The sequence below is a fragment of the Cricetulus griseus genome, unplaced genomic scaffold, assembly GCF_003668045.3.
Source record: "Cricetulus griseus strain 17A/GY unplaced genomic scaffold, alternate assembly CriGri-PICRH-1.0 unplaced_scaffold_458, whole genome shotgun sequence".
Lineage (NCBI taxonomy): Eukaryota > Metazoa > Chordata > Mammalia > Rodentia > Cricetidae > Cricetulus > Cricetulus griseus.
This window is the reverse complement of record NW_023277206.1, coordinates 1-17,783: the sequence shown is the minus strand read 5'-3', so window position 1 is coordinate 17,783 and position 17,783 is coordinate 1. Positions and strand designations below refer to the sequence as shown.

At 38.5% G+C, this 17,783-nt stretch overlaps 1 long non-coding RNA gene across 1 annotated transcript; it reads right to left on the bottom strand.

The window, feature by feature from the left end:
* Positions 1-829: 829 nt before the first annotated feature.
* LOC113838069 lies at positions 830-17,112 on the bottom strand. Its single transcript, XR_003488592.2, has 3 exons — positions 17,056-17,112; positions 1,072-1,198; positions 830-862 (listed from the first exon to the last, which is right to left on the bottom strand). It is a non-coding gene; the product is annotated as an uncharacterized LOC113838069 (long non-coding RNA).
* Between the last annotated feature and the right edge of the window lie 671 nt (positions 17,113-17,783).

The following is a 17,783-nucleotide window of genomic DNA, read 5'->3' as shown; positions in this document are numbered from 1 at the left end:
CTGTGAGTCATAATACATTTGCTAATGAACTACAACCAACAGAAGTATTTACACAGACATAGAGTCATAGGGATTTTCTACAGAGTGAGCTTGGTGTATTATCAATGAAGATGTAAAACAAATTCCTGGTACAGTTGAATCAAATTCAGGAAGTATGCTCAAAATAGGGACTACTACACGACTTTTAAATATCCTGCAATAGAGGTAAAACATGTTCTACATATCACTGCTGAAATGGCTTGTATAATAACTAGTACATGATATTATTAATAATGTAAAGATTACAAAGGAGAGACCTCCTCAGTTAATTCATTTTGACTTTCTGTTCCTTATAGATATATGTTATTGTGATTACACATTCCCTATAATAACTGCCCCTTGACTCTTGAAAATAATTGCTCCTGTGACAGCAAATACACGAGTAAAACCAACTTTTCTATGGAGTATTTGCTTAATGGAAGTTATGGAGACATGACTATCAATTCAATCTTGTCTATATCTTTGGTAATATAGCTAGTATGAAATAAGTGGATTTACGGTACTACAGCATAGCATTCGTGGGGTAATGATTTAAGTGGAAGTTTCTCTCAATGCATTATTACCTTGTCTTCTTTCTTAAAATATTGCCTTTCAAATGCAGTTAAACTACCTGAAATTGAGTTCTATGCTCTTGTGAGGATTTAATAATCATCAATGCAAATTAAGCGGTGCTTAAATACACTGCTGTTTCTGTTTCAACCTTCAGGACACATTTCAAATTCTTCAGAGAGACATTTCTGTGAGCTTGTAACTGAAAATTACCTGTCATGCATTTTTGAACTTGCACAAAGTTCTTCAATAATATTGTCTTCCCAAGAGTATCCTAAAATATAGGGCAAGAAAATGTATATAGTATTATTGCGAAATAATATAGGCAAATGTGCAAAAATATGTTACTGTCCTCAGTGAGCTTTATAACTTTGATTTATTTATTGCATTCTTTTTCTTTCTCAATCAAATTAAAGAAGAGCACCAATAACCAAGGAACAGTTGTCCTATTATTTTAAAATGGGAAGGAAAATATACTCTTACCTATATCATTGAGGTTCTCATAGGTCTCCAGCATCACATCTTTGTAGAGATTCTTCTGAGAAGTATCCAGCATAGTCCACTCTTCCCAAGTGAAGTCAATATGCACATCTTTATACTTCATGGCATTCTAAAATATCACATACATGTATGCAACTTAAAGCAAAATACTGACCGTATTGTAAATGTGTATTTCTGTAGAACCTTATTTTAAAATGTGTTACTTTTATGCTATAGAAAATTTGCTTAATGAAGTAACTATGTGTTAATTTTTTTCTGATGTATTAGTTAAATTTTATGAAGCTGTTCTTCTTTGCCTGGATATAACAGCTGATGTTCTGATGAAGAAGTATTTATCCAATAGTGAGTCAGGAGAAAGGATAGGCTGTGGTATCAGGAACAAAGTATACACAGAAGGATAAATCTGGAAACAGGGAGGAAGACTCAAGAAAAAGAAGAGTAGAGGGCCAGCTACCCAGTCACACAACATGTCATGAAGTAGGAAGGAAAGTAAGATATACATAAATGGAGAAAGGTATAAGTCAAGAGGCGAAAGGTAGATAGGATTATTTAACTAGAGACAAATTGGCTAGAAATGAGCCAAGTAATGGATATGCATTATGTAACATGCAACTGTATATCAATATGGGACCTGGAAGGTTCCCTCCCCAAAAGGTATAAAGCTAAAGAGCTAAAGGATTAAACATTTAAATAAATTTTACCCAACATGCTATATTTTAATGTAAGGCCTGAGAATGCTGAAAAATATTTCCTTAATGAATTTCTCCCTACTGTTTTCCTTTGAACAGCCAGTACACTAAGTAGCAAGGATAAACTCAGTCACAATGATTGCCACAGCACAATCATGCGAATGCTAGAGCTATAGGAAGGTTGTGTGTTGTTCTTCTCCATCTCTATATGACTATGCTGTGAGTTTTAGACTTTGCTCCTATGAAATCCTAAGAGGGAACTGACATCTGGGAGATCATGATGAAGATCCATGTGTGGCTTAGCAATCTAAAGTTTGCTTTGGCAGTAAAAAGGCTAAAAGACAAACAGTTAAATAGCTGCAGATGTAAATGGAATTGAAAGAGGGATTGTAGAAATAAAGGAGTCTATATACTTTATGAAAGCCTTAACTTTAAAATAGTAAAATATATTTGTCAAATGAAAATCAAAACTGCTTTGGAGGAGCGATTCTGCTTTTATTTCCACAGAAAACAAGAGGCTATGGATTTGCTCCAGGTTGACATAGATAATTGTTATAGCAAGTGAGACCACTTGAAGTTGACAGGCTATATATATCAACTAAAGTTACTGTTGCTCATTGTAGGAATTAAACGTAATCTCAGATTTTCTCAGTGACCCCTTAAGGATGCCTTCAGCAGGAAACATCCTGAGAACATGACTCCCACATTCCCAAATTTTGGTGGGTGCGAGTCTTTTGATTATTTGATGGGTCATGGATAATTTATATTTAGGAAACTATAGGAATCATAAAATAAAAGGGTAGATTATTAAATCTAATGTAACTTAAAAACAATTAGTAATTTCAAATGTTTTGTATATTAATAGAAATTTATGTTAATTTCTCTTACAACGCACTGTTAATATGTTTGTACTCTTGCTTAAAAAATACTTGTGTAGTGATACAAATTTTTGTATATTGATTCAAATTAAATTTCGCTGTTAAAATGTATTGTATTTATGTTTCCACTCATAGTTTTTGAGTGCAAAAATCAATGGCTAATTTTATTTGAGCTTTTCATACATAAAGATAATTGAGGTTATCTTTGAGGAAAATTTCTATTCCAGTCTCAATTGCAACAAAGTAATGATTTCTAAATTTCCTGTTTTTCAAACAATAATGACCTTAACAATAATGGCTACAGTATTACCTATGACCCTAGATACATGAAATTAGGAGTCATGATGTTGTGCTACTACTACAGTAATATATTAATGGAGGAGCCCATCCTATTGGATGCTTCTATAATTTTTCACTGGAAATATTTTGTGATATGTGTATTTCCAATACTCACTGAAAAAAATCTCAACTTCACAGGCTTTTTGGATTTCTTGTATATGATCTGAACTTGTTCAATGAACTGCTTGTTAACATATATGTGCATGTTAATTACAGTTCTACTACCCTCTTCAAAGACAGCAGAATTTGCAAGTCAAACCAGAATTTTGAAGAGTATGTGTTTTTTCATTTTTTTTATTATTGATAACATTGATTATAGAGGGTATATAAATAACATTCATGAAGCTATATGATATTTTTAAATAATGTTGCATGTTTATATAATTTTCCTGAAATTAGACACTGCATTAAAAATTACCCACTCAATTGATGTACATAGAAGGGTTAAGTAACTGTTACACCTTAATTTTATGTCTTAAACATTTATTTATCTGTGTTTATGCATGCACATGCGTGCATGTGTGTGTTGTGTGTGGTGTGTGTGTGTGTGTGTGTGTGTGTGTGTGAGAGAGAGAGAGAGAGAGAGAGAGAGAGAGAGAGAGAGTAGATCAGATAACAACCCTCAGGTGTAAATTTGCTTTCACCCCCCAACATAGTTCCTAAATATTCGAAGTAAGGTAGAAAGACATGGGAGCAACTACCTTCATCCATGCAGCCATTTCACACACTTTTTAATATTAGCTAGCTAAAAGGGTCAAATTTAACAAGATAGAAGTCACAGATCACACCAATGGTTCTCACACCTTAACAACCTACAATCCAAACCACCTGAGAAGCTAGGAAACAAGGAGAATCCTAAGAGAGATATACATGGACTCAAAGAAAAGGGGAAAGGGACATGATCATCTGAACTAACTGGGACCATGTGGGGAGGGTAGAAAGAGTTAGGAAAATGAAAAGGGAAGAAGAGGAGGGAAGAGGAGGAGTAGAGGGAGCAAGAAGATTGAGACAAGGGAAGAATCGAGGAGAGAAAGAAAAAATATCCCATAATAGATGGAGCCATATTACATTTAAAGAGAAATCTGGCACTAGAAAAATGTCCAGTGATCTACAAGGATAAAATCAAATAACACTGTAAGCAATAGTCAAGAATTTACCTAAATGCCTGTCTATGATAATGAGATCAATGACTAACTTATATGCCATCCTGGAGCCTTCATCGAGTAGCTGATGGAAGCAGAAGCAGACACCTAAAGCTAAACACTGAGCTACACTCCTGGAATCTAGTTTAAGACAGGGAGCAATGATGAGCAAAGGGGTCAAGGCCAGACAAGAGATATCCACAGAAACAGCTGAGCTGAACAAGGGGGAGCTCATGGACCACAGACTAATAGCAGGGAAACCAGTATAGGATTGACCCAGGCTGTAGTCGATTAGAATTTATACCTAGTTTACAAATGGAATTTAGGAGACCATTCCACATAAAGCAAGACTCTCTCAGCTGAGAGACATGGGGATGGTTCTAGGTGATGCTCCAAATGATATGACAGACTTAGAAGATCACTTGTGGAAGGCCTCACCTTCCCTGAGGAGCAGAACGGGGATGGAGGAGGTTGGGAAAGAAACTGTGATTGACATGTAAAACAAACTATTTTCTAATTTAAATTTAAAAAGAAAGAAATGCTCCCCATTTTCATGGCCTATGGCACATAACATGGAATCTGTCTAATCTACCTACACAGCACCATGCACACTTGAGAAAAATCTACACGTCAGAAACTCCTTTTCTCTGCTGGAACTAAACTTCACTGAATCACATCATTGTGGTTAGTTGCACCACCAAATAAAAAGCATTCTAATCATTTATTTGTGAAGGACAATTCACATCACCATTTTTCTACAAATTCCTAAACACTTTGCAATATTTTAATACAAACCTGACAATGGAATGCAATATTAAGAACTTCTAAAAACCAGACATTCAGTTCTAATCTGTCTTCCCACTACAAACAGAAGAACTGTCCATATGTGAACACTGGACAGTGATGCTGCAAGAATTATATCCCCCATACCTGGGCTGCAATCTCCTCTTAGCCAGTAAATACATACTGGGAGGCATGGAGGACAAAAGCCATTGCCCAGGTCAACATATGTACCAACAGAACTACACACTGTCTCATGTTCTGTTCAACTTCCAACAGAATTGATAGCTTAATGGGTGATGGTGGTGGTGGTGGCACACACCTTTAATATCAGCAGCTGTGATGCAGATGCAGTAAGATCTCTGTGAATTCAAGACCAGACTGCTCTATATGATGAGTCCCAGTAGGCCATGACCATTAAACAGGGAAATGCTATCTTGAAAAACAAGCAATCAATAAATGCTGGTGGTGTTAAAAATTTAAAAGCACTTTGATCATGTATTAATCAATACATGTATTGATTATGTATTAATGAAGTATGCTCCCCATGACTTCAGTAGGATCCTAAAGGCAATAACTTTGTGGAGCCTTTAAATGGTTTCTCCAAGTGTGGTTATATTATATTTGTGCATTAACAAGTGAGTCTTGCCATTTGGTGGTGGCACATGACTTTAATCCCAGTACTTCTGAGATAGAGGCAGGTGGATTTCTGTGACTTCAAATAAGTTCCAGATCAGGTTCCAAAGAAATACAGAAAAACTCTGTCTAAATAAAACAAACAAAATACAACAAAATAAAACAAAAATAAAAACCTTGACTGAAGACCAGAGTGTGCAGCCAGGCAGTAGTTAGCCATAGATGCCAGGTCATGGTGGAGCACACCTTTAAACCCAGCACTTGGGGAAGCATAGGAAAGTGGATCTCTGTGAATTCTAGGCAACCATTGGCTACACTAGATTGATCCAGTCTAAAAGAGGAGTAGGAACAGGTGGTGGTGGCTCAAACTATTTTCCTAGTACTTGCTCCCTGCTGGAACAAATACCACACCTACAACAAGATTTCTAGCCCCCAAACTGGGGGGAGAAGCCCTGTTCAACCATAGGCCCTTACATCAGAAAATCAGAGAGCAAATGGAAGCCAAGAAAAAAAAAACACCCTTCCAACAAAAAAAACTTGAGAAATCAGCACCTAGACCTGCAATCACTGAAAGCAAGCTAACTGAACACCAGCATAAAATCACTACCATCATCCACCAGAGTAATAAATCACTACCAGATTCTGACTATTGTCATAAATATTCCATCACATTTCAAGCACAATTAAGACCTTATTTAAAAAGATGATATAATTATTGAAAGTTGAAAAGACTTAATCCCTTAAAGTGTTCTGAGAAAGGATGAATGAAAGTAAAAGCTACTCTAGTGATGTACTGATTTTGTTGTTTGTGTCGATCTTTTTGGGAGCTTAGGAGAGAAACTCAGGTTAGGCACTGAAGGAAAAAAATCAGGAACCACTGTTTTTTATTTTCTTGTTTGCTTTGTCACTGTATTGTATTCAGCTAGGTTTCTTAACCAGCCCAGGCCCACTTGCCAAGAGACATTGACAACTCAGTGGAAGTCTTCTTCACACATCAACTATCAATCAAACAATCCTTTTCAGGCAGAAATCAGATATTCTGACGTGAGAAAACAGTCAGTTGATGTTTGTGCAGATGACCCTAGCATTTGTCATGTTGAGGCTAATTAGGAGACAGAGACAGAAATATATCAGAAGGTTTTAAAATCCAAAACCAATGTATTACTCATATAAATCACTTAAGTGTCAAAGACACAAACATAAAGATAGCAAGAAATGCTATAGCAACAAACAGATATGCCAGTATGCCAGGAAATAGGAAGAGGAAAGCATTTAAGATAAATGTCTCTCCACAGCATGCAGAATTTATCTGAAATGATAAATTGGAATAAAACTGTCTCTCCACAGAAACTTCCCCCCCAAAAAAATTCAGGAATTGATGACATATTTTATGAAGAAAAATTGGTGAAGGTCCAACATTTTTAATAAAATGAGTATAACTAGGTTACCAGTATACAGTACAGAAAATCACTACACAGATTCACTTAATATGATATCTATACTTGTCACAAAGAGACAACAATCAAAAATATACAAAATATTTTTGAAAGAAGGAAGGGGTTGGTGAGAAAGACGTAAGAAATAAGGCAGGAAAAATATTGGCAACTTTTAAACAAAAGACAAAAGAGGAAAAGGGTGATCTTGACCAATGCTACCCTGCTTCCTATAATTCTATGGATATAAAGATTAAATAAACAGAGACTTCACAACTTTCACAAAATCACCTCAAAATGACATTTGAACTGTTGTTTCTGACCCTCAAGCAACTGATATTTCTTCAAAAAACAGAAACACCATGCTCTAGAGCTCTCTCCAAACATAGAGGTGACCTCTTTCTATGGATCAAAATCTCCCTATAATTCCTTTTGTTTCAGGTAAATACAACCCCACTGATGCTCAATCATGATACAGTATAGTAAAATAATTTAAAAGATAAGTAGACCAATGGAATTGAATTGAAAACCATGACAGGACCCACATACATATGAAAACCTGATGCTGAACAATGAAGCTGAAATTATACAATGTAAAACAGAAACCATCTTCAGTAAATAGTGGTGGCATAACTGGGTGTTGGCATATAAAAGACTACAGACAGATGCATATCCATTCCCATCCACAAAACTTAAGTGCAAATGGATGAAATACCTCAACATAAATAGACCCACAGTGACCATCTTATAAGTGAAATTAGGAGGTACCCCAGGAATAATTTGTATAGTAGAGAGCTTCCTGAACATAACACCAGTAGCACAGACACAGCAATCTATAATTAGTAAATGAAACTTAGATGCTTCTGTAAATCAAAGGACAGAGTAAAAAAAAGGCAGCTCAAAAAATGGAGAACAGACATTCATCCACCCCATATTTGACAGAGGGCTGAATTCCAAAATATACCAAGAACTCAAGAAACTAGTCACCAAAACACCAAAAAATTCTTTTAAAATGTGAGATACAGAATTAAATAGAGACTTCTCAATAGAGGAATATAAAATGGCTGAAAGAAATTTAAGAAAGTGCTTAGCAAGTGCTTATACTTAGCAATAAGGGAAATGCAAATCAAAACAACTCTGAGGTAGTATATTGCTCTTGTCAGAATGGCTAAAATAAAAAACACCAATGACAGTTTATGCTGTAGAAGATTGGAGAAATAGCACTGCTGGGGGAAGTGCAAAGTTGTACAACCACTTTGGAAATGAGTAAGGAAGTTCCTCAGGAAAACTGGAATCAATCCACCACAACATACAGCAATTCCACTCATAGGCATATAAGCAAAAGATGAACATTCATACAACAGAACATCTGTTCAACTATGTTCACAGCAACATTATTTGTAATAGCTGACACCTGGATTCTACCTAGATGCCCATCAACTGAAGAATGGGTAGAGAAAATGTGGTACATTTACACAATGGAGTAGTACTCATCAGAGAAATAACTGAATCTAAAAATTCACAGGCAAATGGATGTAAGTAGAAGAAAGCATCCTAAGTGAGGTAACCCAGTCACAAAAAGAAAAACATGGAATGGGCTCTGTTATATATGGGTTTCAGGCATGGAAAGGGGATTAACTGCCTACAATTCACACCACCACAGAAGCTAGGAAACAGGGAGAATCCTAAGGGAGATATACATGGTTTGCCATAGATGGCGAAAGGGACAAGATCTCCTGAGCAAATTGGTATCATGGGTGGAGGGGAGAAAGAGTTAGGAGAATGAAAAGGGAAGAAGAGGAGGGGAGAGGAGGACTTGTGGGGACAGGAAGATTGAGTCAGGGGAAGAATAGAGGAGAGCAAGAAAAAATATCCCATAATAGATGGAGCCATTATAAAATTAAAGAGAAATCTGGCACTAGGGAAATGTCAGAATGTCTACAAGAATGACGCCAAATAACACTGTGAGCATGGGCAATAATTTACCTTACACGGAATCCTACAGCCTTCATCCAGTGGCTGATATAAGCAGAAGCAGACACCTACAGCTAAAAACTGAGCCACACTCCTGGAATCTAGTTTCAGATAGGGAGATGTGATGAGAAAAGGAGTCAAGACCAAATGGGAGATATTCACAGAAACAGCTGACCTGAACAAGGGGGAGCTGATGGACCACAGACTGAAAGATGGGAAACCAGCACAGGACTGATCCAGACACCCTGAATATGGGTGTCAGGAGGCCTGGGAAATATATGGGGCCTGTGGTAGTGGATTAGAATTCATCCCTAGTATATTAATGGACTTTGAAAGCCCATTCCACATAAAGCAACACACTCTAAGCCAAGAGACACGCGGCTGCTCCTAGGCCATGAACCAAATTATATGACAGACTTTGAAGATCACTTGTAGAATGCCTCACATTCCCTGGGGTCAGAAGGGGGTTGGAATGCAGGCTCAGTGAAGGGCAGGAGAGAAGGGGGTGAGGACAGTGTGATTGACATGCAAAACAAACTAGTTTCTAATTTAAATAAAAAAAACAATGAAATGCCTATGGCACACAACATGGAATCCGCCCAATCTCCCTGCAAAGCACCATGAACACTTGAGAAATCTCTGCACATCAGAAACTTCTTTTCTCCCCTGGAACTAAACTTCGCTGAATCAAAACATTGTGTTTATTTGCACCAACAAGTTACAAGCATTCTAATCATGTATGCATGAAAGATGATCCACATCATCATTTTCTCTACACGTTTCTAAATTATTTGTAGTATTTTAAATACAAACATGAAAATGGAATGCAATATTCAGAACTTATAGAAACAAACCTCCTGTGTTCTAATCTGTTTTCCCACTACAACCAAAAGTAGTGCCCACATGTGAACACTGGACAGTGATACTGCAAGAATTTTGTCCCCCATGCCAGGGCTGCAGAGTATCCTATTACGTAGTAAATCCATACTGGGAGGTATGGAGGACAACGGACATTGCCCAGGTCAACATATGTACCAACAGAACTGGCTGGCTCATGTTCTGTTCAACTTCCAACAGAATTGAAAGCTTACTGGGTGGTGGTGGTGTTGGCACATGCCTTTAATAACAGCTCCTGGGAGGCAGATGCAGTAAGATCTCTATGAGTTCATACCAGACTTATATACAAGGGGAGTTCCAGGATAGCCACAAAGGTTACACAGGGAAACCATGTCTTGAAAAGCAAACAGAAATTAAATATATAGACAAATGCAATGATAGCTCAACAGACCTTCTCTGAACATCATTCACCTACCATGGTAAAACTTGTGGTCCTTCTTACAACCCATTTCAGCAAAGCCAGGAGAAACTATTACAAGAGACCATAAATTACCTGACCCTAGTACACCTGACTGTTAATAACTGCCTCCCCAAAACCCCACATTGGCTAGGGCCACCCTGGTAGGACTCATATTAGCAGCTTCCCTATTGGGTGATCAGAGATTAAATGACTCAGACAGCACCGTATTTCCAGCACTGCCCTTACAGCAAAGTAGACAGAGCCCTAGACTAAAAAGTTTGTATTTTAGTAGAAACTCCTCCTCTCTCATCTAACACAGCCTGTTCCTCATCCAAAGCACAGAGTCCTTTGTGTGCACATTTCACTACACACTCACTGTCCTGTGAAGCAAACCATTGCCTCAGAGCTGGGAAACCTTGGAAGCAAACGCAGGTCACATTCACACAGTATCTGTTGTTAATGTGTACCTGAGTTAAAGAAAAGCAGTCCAAATTAGACTTCAAACTAAAATCAATCAAAAGAGATGAGGAAGGACATTTCATACTCATCACAGGAAAAGTCCTTCAAGATGAAGTCTCAATTCTAAACATCTATGCCCCAAATACAAAGGCACCCACATTTGTAAAAGAAGCATTACTAAATCTAAAACCACACACACACTTATAGTAGCAGACTTCAACATGCCGCATTCACAACTAGACAGGGCCAGCAGAGAGAAACTTAACAAAGAAACAAAGGATCTAACAGAAGTTATGACCCAATGGGGTTTAACAGATATCTATAGAACACTGCATCCAAACACAAAAGAATATACCTTCTTCTCAGCGTCACATGGCACCTTCTCTAAAATTGACCACATAGTTGGCAACAAAGCAAACCTCCACATATACAAAAGAATTGAAATAACCCCCTGAATCTTATCAGATCACCATGCTTTAAAGCTAGAATTCAACTGCAATAAAAATTCCAGAAAACATACAAACTCATGGAAATTGAATAAAACCCAATTACACTATTCAGGGGTTGAGGAAGAAATAAAAAAAAGAAATTAAAGACTTCCCAGAATTTAAAGAGAATGTCGACACAGCATACCCAAACTTATGGGACACTTTGAAAGCAGTGCTAAGAGGAAAGTTCAAATGAACTAAATGCTCATGTGAAGAAACTGGAGAATAGTCACATGAGAGAATCGACAGAAAAATTGAAAGATTTAGAGCAAAAAGAAGCAAACTCACCATGGAGGAGTAGAAGCCAGGAAATAATCAAACTGAGGGATGAAATCAATAAAATAAAAACTAGGAAAACATTACAAAAAAACCAATGAAACAAAAACAGTTGTTTCTTTGAGAAGATCAACAAAATAGACAAACCTCTATCCAAACTAACCAAAAGGCAGACAGAGAGAGCATGCTAATTAACAAAATCAGAAATGAAAAGGGGGATATAGCAACAGACACTGAGGAAATCTAGAGAATGATCAGGTCATACTTTGAAAACCTTTACTCCATAAAACTCGAAAATCTAAAGGAAATGGACAGTTTCCTGGATAGATATCACTTACCAAAATTAAACCAAGAACAGATAAGCAGTTTAAATTGTCCTATAACCCCGAATGAAATAGAAGAAGTCATCAAAAGCCTTGCACCCCAAAAAAGCCCAGGGCCAGATGGCTTCACTGCAGAATTCTACCAGAAATTCAAAAAAAGCAACAATCACTTTGATATACAGGCCACACAAAGTACAACTAAAAAAGAGAACTACAGACCAATGTCCCTCATGAATATCAATGCAAAAATAGTCAACAAAATATTGGCGAATCGAATCTAAGAACACTTTAGAAAAATCATCCACTATGATCAAGTAGGCTTCATCCCAGGGATGCAAGGATGGTTCAACATATGAAAATCCATTAATGTAATCCACCATATTGACAAACTAAAAAAGAAAAACTACATGATCATCTCACTAGATGCAGAAAAAGCCTTTGACAAAATCCAACACCCCTTCATGATGAAGATCTTGGAGAGAAAAAGAATAACAGGAACATATCTAACCATGATAAAAGCAATATACGGCAAACCAACAGCAAATATCAAAATAAATGAAGAGAAACTCAAAACGATACCTCTAAAATCAGGAAAAAGACAAGGATGTCCACTCTCTCCATATCTCTTCAATATTGTACTTGAAGTTCTAGCTAGAGCAATAAGACAACAAAAGGAGATCCAAGGGATACATATTGGAAAGGAAGAAGTAAAACTTTCACTATTTGCAGATGATAGGATAGTCTACATAAGTGTCCTGTAAAAACTCTACTAGGGAACTCCGACAGCTGATAAACACCTTAAGCAAAGTAGCAGGATACAAAATTAACTCAAAAAATCAGTAGCCCTACTTTATACAGATGATAAATGCAATGAGAAAGAAATCAGAGAAACATCACCCTTCACAATATCCACAAGCAACATAAAGTATCTTTGGTAACACTAACCAAAAAAGTGAAAGACCTGTACAGTAAGAATTTTGAGTCCTTAAATTAATAAGAAATTAAAGAAGATACCAGAAAATGGAAATATCTCCCATGCTCTTGGATAAATAGAATCAACATAGTAAAAATGGAAGTCTTGCCAAAAGTAATCTAGAGAGTCAATGCAACGCCCACCAAATCCCAACACAGTTCTGCACAGACCTTGAAAGAACAATACTCAACTTTATATGGAAAAACAAAAGACCCAGGATAGCCAAAACAACTCTGTACAATAAAGGATCTTCTGGGGGCATCACCATCACTGACTTCAAGCTCTATTATACAGCCATAGTTCTTGGTATTCGCAAAAAAAAGACAGATAGACCAATGGAATCAAATTGAAAACCCTGATATTAACTCACACACCTATGAACACCTTATTTTTGACAAAGATGTTAATCTATACAATGGAAGAAAGATAGCATCTTCAACAAATGGTGCTGGCACAACTGGATTCAGACATGCTGAAGATTGCTGATAGATCCATATCTGTCACCATGCACAAAACTTAAGTGCAAATGGATTAAAGATATCACCATAAATCCAGCCACACTGAATCTTCTAGAAGAGAAAGTGGGAGATACCCTTGAATGAATAGGCACAGGAAACCTCTTCCTGAACATTACACCAGTAGCACAAACATTGAAGTCTTCAATTAATAAATGGGACCTCCTGAAATGGTGAAGCTTCTATAATCAAAGGACACCATCATTAAGACAAAACAACAGCCCACAGAATGGGAAAAGATCTTCACCAACCTCACATTGGACAGAGGGCTGATTTCCAAAATATACAATGAACTCAAGAAGCTAGCCAGGAAAACACCAAACAATGAAATTAAAAAGTGGGGTGCAGAACTAAATAGAGAATTCTCAATAGAGGAATCCGAAATGGCTGAAAGAACTTAAGAAAATGCTCAAAATCCTTGAACATCAGAGAAATGCAACTCAAAACAACTCTGAGATACCACCTCACACCTGTCAGAATGGCTAAAATCAAAAACACCTATGACAATCTACGCTGGAGAGTATGTGGAGAAAAAGGAACACTCCTCCATTGCTGGTGGGAGCAAAAACTTGTAAGACCACTCTGGAAATCACTATGGCAGTTGCTCAGAAAAATGGGAATCAGTCTCCCTCAAGATCCAGCAATTCTTCTCTTGGATATGTACCCAAATAATGCACGCTCATACAATATGGACATATTTTCAACCATGTTCATAGCAGCATTATTTGTAATAAGCAGAAGCTGGAAGCAACCTAGATGCCCCTCAACTCAAGAATGGATAGAGAATATGTGGTACATTTATACAATGGAGAAAAAAGCAGAAAAAAGGCAGGGAATCTTGAAATTCACAGGCAAATGGATGGAACTAGAAGAAACCATCCTGCATGAGGCAACCCAGTCACATAAAGACAAACATGGAATGTACTCACTCATATATGAATTTTAGACATAGAGCAAAGGATTACCAGCCTACAATCCTCTTCACAAAGAAATTAGGAAACATGAAGTACTCTAGGGGATAAATGCATGGACCCCAGGAATGGGAAGGGGCAGGAACTCCTGAGCTAATTGGTAGCATGAGGGGAGGGGGGCTGCCCAAATGAGAGTAGGAGAAGAGGAGAGGAGAGGAGGAAATGGAGGATCAGAAATATTGAGTTGGGGGAAGAATAGAGGAGAGCAGGTTAAGAGATACCATATTAGAGGGAGCCATTATAGGTCCGAGGAGAGATCCAAAACTATGGAGATTTCCAGACACTACAAGGATGACACGAACTGACAATCCAGGCAATGGTGGAGAGGATAACCTAAATGCCTTTCCCTTGAAATGAGACTGATGACAACTTTTTATGCCATCCTAGAGCCCTCATCCAATGGCTGATGGAAGCAGAGGCAGACATCCACAGATACACACGGAACTCTGGAACTTAGTTGCATAGAGGGAGGAATGAAGATTGAAGGGGTTGGTACCAGGTTGAAAAAAAACCGACAGAAACAGCTGGCCTGAAAAGGGGGAACACAATGACCCTAGATGCTGACTGGGAGGCCAGTACAGGACTGATCCAGACCCCTGAACGTGGATGTCAATGAGGAGGCCTCTGCACTCTAGGGGACTGGTAGTGGATAAGTATTTTTCCCTGGTATAAGAAGATACTTTGAGAGCCCATCCCATGTGAAGGGATGCACTCTTGCCCTGGACACATGAAGAAGGGCAGAAGGCCAGTCCAGCATGATGTGGTGGACTTTGTGGAGCCCCTGTTGAGGGTGCAACTCTTCCTGGTGAGTGGAGGGGAGTATTGGGTGGGGGGTAGGTTGGGGTGGGGTAGGAGGGGTGAGGGTGAGGGCAGGGAGAGGGAGAAAAGATTGACATGTGAAACAAGCTTGTTCCTAATTTGAACTAATAAAAAAATGAAAAGCAGGACACAGATTCAGAAACAATGGGGTATTAATAGGGTTGGAAGGCAGAAAAGACTATGGGAGTATGATGCATTTATAATCTCAAAAATTATTTTGAAAAGTTGAAAGAGTCCTTATGGCCATGTGCTCCAGAGACTACAGACTTGTATTAGAGCACATTAAAGATTTCTTGTCCATTTCTCTAAAGATAAACACCATAAACCAGAAAAATGCAAGTCCTTAGATGTGGATACTAGCACTTGAGTAAAATACAATCACACAACCAGGACTTTCCTTAAATAAATTCTTAAGTACATAATTATCTTGAAAGAATAGGGTCCTGAGGTCATAGGGGACATGAAAGATAGACAAGTAGAAGGTAGAAAACATAAATGTTAGGTATTGTAGGGGATATGCCCCAGACTAAGCTTATTGAGAAGAATAGCATACTTTATGCTACATATATGGGGTTGGAGGAGGGAAGAACAATATGAATTTATCAAAAACTAACATATATCGGGAGAAATTCAGAGGAGACTAGTCAAGCAATGCCACACAAGGTAAACAGAATATCTCAAGTCCATTAATGACTTAAGACACAGGGGCCTTAGGACAGGTAATAGCTCCCAATATGGTGGAAAGTGTTTGATTCTCAGGATTTGAAGCAACCCTTCAAAAATTTCATGGGCCCAGATCATTGCCAGCTCTCCCAAACGTATTGCAGATTTTAGAGGAACAGTTCAGTTTTATTGTCAATACATCATGCCTCAATGAAAGCTCCCAAACCCTAGACCCCAGACTGTTACTAAGTCCTCCCTGCCTGAGGGCTGACATGAAAACCTTGCTTGATGAGGTGAGTTATCAACACAACTGTGTTTTATTTACAAATAATTATTACCTAGTGTCATATTGCCCACCTGAAATAATTATGTTTATTCTCAAGAAAAAAAACCTAGAATTTTATGACACCAAGATTTAAGTTTTTTGTGACCCTGTAATGCCTCCTTGTCCAGCTTGTTAGAAGGCTATTCTTTGATATGGGATGGCCCTGGTGGTTTGTGGTAAATCAGGGGTAGATTCTTTGTAATGGTTTGGAGCCAAATGTCTGGATAATGCTTATGAACAAATGTGTAACCTGGCTACCAAACAAGGCTGGTTAGAATATACTTATCTTAGGGTGTTTCAGAGGCAGTCCTCCCAAAGCTCAATTCTATTTTGGGATACATTCTATTTCCTAAGCATTGGTAAATCCTTTATATCAACAAATCTACTCTTTGACATTATGGTGTAACAGGGGACTGCTATCCAACACATGAGATGCCTCTGGACAACCTGTACAAAATTAACTATGAATGGAGATTACATGTAAATGTTAAATGTAGAGTGTTCAATATCAAGAAAATACTGGAAAACTGAGTTAGGCAAGCTGCTTTCCATATATTCATGCTGAAGTTGTCCTGGGCGTTGGTGGCAAACATTAATCCCAGCATTTGGGAGGCAGAGACAGGTGAATCTCTGTGAGTTCAAGGCCAGGCTGGTCAATAGAGTGAGTGCCAGGATAGACTCCAAAGCTACACATAGAAACCCTGTCTCCAAAAATCCAAACAGAAAAAAAGAATGTTTAAGTTGACTAGAAACCTGCTCCTATACCCAGCTCCCTGATCACAAAACTCTGATCAAATTAAGTCCTCAGAGGAAAGTTAGTGTGAGACCTCCTCCTAGGTGGAACTATTTACTTGGGCCAAATGGGATTTCCCAAGACAGGGAACCTGGCCTCACTCTCCCCGCAGATACAGGGAGGACTCACCACACAGTCTACCACACCTCACTGTCTTCTACTCCACATCGGCATGCAGCATTCCTTAGCTCACCATTTTGTTGTTTCCCAGATCACTGAAGCTCTCAGCTCAGCTCCCTGCAGCAGCAACTGCACCACAGCAAACAAAACTGCTGTCTCCTCTTCAAAGTCAAGCCTGGTGACAGCAAGATTCTGGCACCTCTTGTGACTGGCAAGTCTCCTGGAGGGAATAATTGGATAGTGAGGCTTGAGTGACAAGAGCACCTCCCATAGGGTTAGAGTGTGCTTAAAGACACAGTATTGTGGTTCCTGGCCATGTCTCCCACACAAGAAACAAACCTTTCTGTAGATCTGCAACAATATTCATTTCAATAGCAATCGCCTCAGGCTCAGATTGCAGACCCTGATATCTTCCTGGTCTCCATAGGAACTTCCCTTTGTCTTCCAGGATATAATTCACAAGTTTCTGCACACTAAAGAGCCTCTCTGATGACGCAGCAATTTAAATCAGACCAAATCAAAATGAATTAGAAAAATCTCAAGCGGTAGATACGGCACAGCGATGGAGTTCCACAGAGCTCCACAGCGTCCCTTTCTTCATTACACTAACACCCTCCCTCTCTTGCCCTCTCTCCCCTGACCTTCCTCCCCTCCCTGCCCTGTCTTCCCCCCTGTAAATAAATCACAAGTAAGAGACCTACCAGTGTCCTGAGGATTGTACCATCCCGGGAAGGAAGCCCAGAATCGGGCAGGCGGAAGAGTGGTGGGTCGGGAGCGCAGGGCACACTGGGAAATGTAGTA